Raw genomic sequence first — 4,327 nt, forward strand, 5'->3', positions numbered from 1 at the left:
CACCAAGCGCTCAGCCAATGAGAGGAGAGAACGCGCCTGTCACTCAAAGCATCAGACACCTGGAAGCAGAGTTCACTTTGAGAGGTTGTGCAAAAATAACAGGAATGATAAAAATAAACCCCATGAATACACAGCCTTTATGATGACAGGAATCCTAACATCATGGCAGTTTAAGCTGAGTCAAAAACATCTCACTGTTCCTGAATAAGCTTCATTTTAATCCTAATCACAAATACAGAGGTGCAAAACAATCTGACAAAAAAAAAAACTGCTGCTTTTCTCTATAACTACCACATGTTTATTCAGCATATTCCTCAGTGTAATAGGCATATTCTTCATCACTGTATTGACATGATCAGGTCTCAACCGTCTTTAAGCAGTAATTTTAGCTCTGTCATCATCATCAAATATTTCACAGTTATAGATTAAAGCTTTAACCCTTTCATGCATAAATTATGAGAACCTTAATGGGTCAAAACACAGTAATGTCCTGTCAGAGAGCGAACTTTAATTGATTGCCATTCCAACATTTATTTCAATATAAAGTAGCTCCTTGTTTTGGACAATCCCTTATGGTCCAACTAAAGCAAAAATGAATTTAAAAGTAAAAATGTGGATCAAATTGTCTATAAAATGTCCCATCAGAGATTTTGATTACCGTTTTTTGACCCTAATCAAGACATTTTTCTTGAGTGTTTTTATTCCTCTCTGGGCATGACAAAAACAATGCAATTGAAAAAAAAAATTTTTTATGAACCTATTTTTCATGGAGTTGCAAAAATATCCACTCAGCTGGACATTATGCATTTAATTTTTGAAGCAAAGAAGCATGCATTTACTGATACACTGTGTGAAAACTATGAAATAATTTTTTTAATGCTGCTAATCTGGTGTTTTGTCACATTTTAACATACTCTAATATCAGTTATTACTCACTTTATGGAGATAATATGCAAAAAAAAAAAAAAAAAGCTTTTTGTTTAAGAAAAATGGCTAATTACAGTCTATTAGCAATAACAAGCAACTGATTTACACTCAAACATGTTACTGCAGATCAGATTTATCAAGAACAACAAAGTTACAGTAATAGTATGAATTGTAGTGTATGGGATGATGTATTAGCGTCCACTTTGTTGGCTGATATGGAACTGAAACAATAAAATCCATGAATATACAAGAGAACAGCTGTAGAATAACTGTCTACTGTAGTGACCAGTATGCATGAAAGGGTTAATGAGCTGCTGCCGCATTCATTTTAGTAAACTTGACCAACCTCGCCCTCTAGTGGTAATAATGGGAAACTCTGACCGGATCTGCACTGAAGGATGTGTGTGCAAACAGTGATGAAAGAAAAGTAAAAATAGTCATTGTCTGTTCAAATGGTTCCTGTGAGTGTTTTATTATATACTGATGCTGTCTCTCAGAGAATAGACTTTAAAATTCTCTTGCTAACATATAAAGCACTGAATGGTTTAGGCCCAAAATACATCAGAGACCCTCTGGTCCAGTATGAACCATCCAGACCACTCAGGTCATCTGGTGCAGGTCTACTCTGTGTTCCCAAAGTCAGAACTAAACATGGAGAATCAACATTCAGTTTCTATGCTCCGTATATCTGGAACAAACTACCAGAAAATATCAGGTCTGCTGAGAGTCTGAGTTCTTTTAAGTCCAGGTTAAAGACTCACCTGTTCACTGCTGCCTTTGACTAACAGGCTTTTGACTTTTTAAATGTTACATTCTACTTCAAAATTCTGCACTGCAACTCTTACTTTAAAATGTGTGTGTTTTTATATTTTTGGATTTTATGTGTTGTTTTCTTGCTTGCTGTTTGTAATCACCTTTTACATGTTTCTTTTATAATGTTTTAAATGTGTTTCTTTTTCCCTGTCGTTGTATTTCAATGTCCTGTGTGAAGCACCTTGGATTGCCTTGCTGCTGAAATGTGCTCTACAAATAAACTTGCCTTGTATATATTTATAGTTTAGTGCAATATTAACTATGCAGTAGTTAAAATTATCTGCTGTTGTAAAGTTTTATCTACAACAATGCATCGTATTCTTCTATCTCACCAGGCAAAGAAGGCTAAGTACCAGGACATAGTGGAAGAGGTGACCCTCGCGGGGTGGCATGCCACCCTCTACCCAATCGAGGTCGGCGCTCGGGGTTTTCCCGCCACATCTATGCGCAGTTTTCTGCAGAAGATTGGGCTTAATCCCAAGCAACTGCAGAAGGCCATCAGGGAGATAGCCACAGTAGCCGAAACCAGTTCTAGGTGGCTGTGGCTGTCAAGGGATCGTAGCTGGACCCCTTCTGCAGGTGAAGGCTAACTCAGCCTTTGCTGCCCCACTCAGGAGAGGTGTACAGGTTAAGGGGCGAAACACCTGTGACCCTGAGATACCTGCTGAGGATGCAGAAGGGGTCCCTTGGAACACCGCTACACACCGCCAGCTCGAACCACAACATCCTTAGTTGCTACTCCAGTCTTCGCTTGTAGCAAAGCACCTTCGGTGTTTACTTTATCTTATCTTACAAGATCATCATACATTTAACCCTAACTAAATGTATCCCAAGCATTAAATAAATTGAAGATACATGTCTTTTATTGTAGGGAACAGGAAGGGTATAAAAGACTTTTAAAAATAACTAAAGTCGTCTAACAAATGTGGAATAAAAAGTAGAATATTTGCCTCTGGGATCCACTGGTGTAGAGGTGTATAGGGGAAATAAAAACACAAGTATTTCAACTTTTACTTAATTTGTACAGTATAAATATATTTCATATCTTAGGCACATTTCTCTTTTTATCCCTATTTCTACACATTAATAAATACATACTGAATCCCGGTTACATTTTATTTATCTGGAATAAATCCCATCGTCACAATCATTTCATTAGAAGAGGTAAAAATGACTTACTTCAACTTTATGAGTAACGGTGTGCATCGATGGCCAAAAAACAAAACCTCCTATCTGCAAATTTTTAGATTTTGAGTTTTCACATTAAATGGTGAGAACAAGGATGACTCCACATTTTCAGTCTATCTGCAAGATAATCCCACCCTTTCTTATGACATGAAGGTCACCTGACAACAACAACAAAGACCATTCTATAATAAAACTAAATGGTTTTTTTTGTTTCCTGAAAAAAGTGATTTTTTCAGATAGGAGGTTTTGTATTCTGGCCATCGATATATGTATGTATACATTATACATGTTGTATTTTAGCACTGTATCTTTAATAAACTGATCATCTGACAGTATCATCCACATGGTGGCACAGTAATTGTATGTTCCCTTAAGTTATTTTATATAACAGAACAGCACCCCTTGATATCCAACAGAGTGATACCTGTGTATGAAATGTAGTGTGATTGAAGACAGCTGTATATTTGAACAAGAAGATTTGTTTTACTTGTTTACCAGCTCACTTAAACCCCAAACATTAAACAGCAATGGACAGTTTTGACAGTTTTGAGCTGTCTCAAGACTTTTCCTCCATATTTTTTCTCCACATTTTCACTAACCTTAACCCATAAAGACCCAAACCTCCACCAGCAACCAAAACCATCTACTGATCTAAAATATTTAATCACTATTGATCCACTAATCCTATTAATACATGTAAATAATTGGTGTAAAATACAGTTTGTCATCTTTTCATGGTCATCAGATATGACCCATTTAGACATTCAGAGACTCAGTAGTGAATGTGGAAACACTGTCATCTTCTACAACATTGATTCACCAATAAAACCCATGGAGTTGGATCAATGACAGTGGATGGACACAGTTGTTCTTATGTTTAGTTTTTGAAAGTTTTGCTGAAAAGGTCACTTGTTCTTTATTTCTTTCTGTTTCTGATATAATAGCCCTCAACTTTAATCTGCGCTTTAATGAACATTTACATGATCAGCAAATTAAATGTAGAAAAATATTGGATTTACATATAAAAAAAAACAAACATAAAATACAGAGGTTGATATTATTATAAATGTTGATAAATCCCTTAAAAAAAAGGTTCAGTATCGAGAAAAAAAAATATTTTGGAAGTGCCACAAAAGTAGGAGTGGGTCTTTATGGGTTAAACAGTATTTTACTCAGTCACAGATATCCTCACAGTGTATGTTTCATTTGTATAATTGTTTGTTATTTTCTACATTTTTAGGTAATATTCTAATAGATTTATGTGGATATCAACATTTTTGTAATCTTGCCTTTAGTAGCAAGATAAATATTGCCCCCTCATGTTACACGGATGTGAATGAAAACAATTTTTCATAATTTTGTCATTTTTATTTTTATCATATATTGAAAGAGCAGCATG

This window comes from Sphaeramia orbicularis, chromosome 12 (assembly GCF_902148855.1).
Source record: "Sphaeramia orbicularis chromosome 12, fSphaOr1.1, whole genome shotgun sequence".
NCBI lineage: Eukaryota > Metazoa > Chordata > Actinopteri > Kurtiformes > Apogonidae > Sphaeramia > Sphaeramia orbicularis.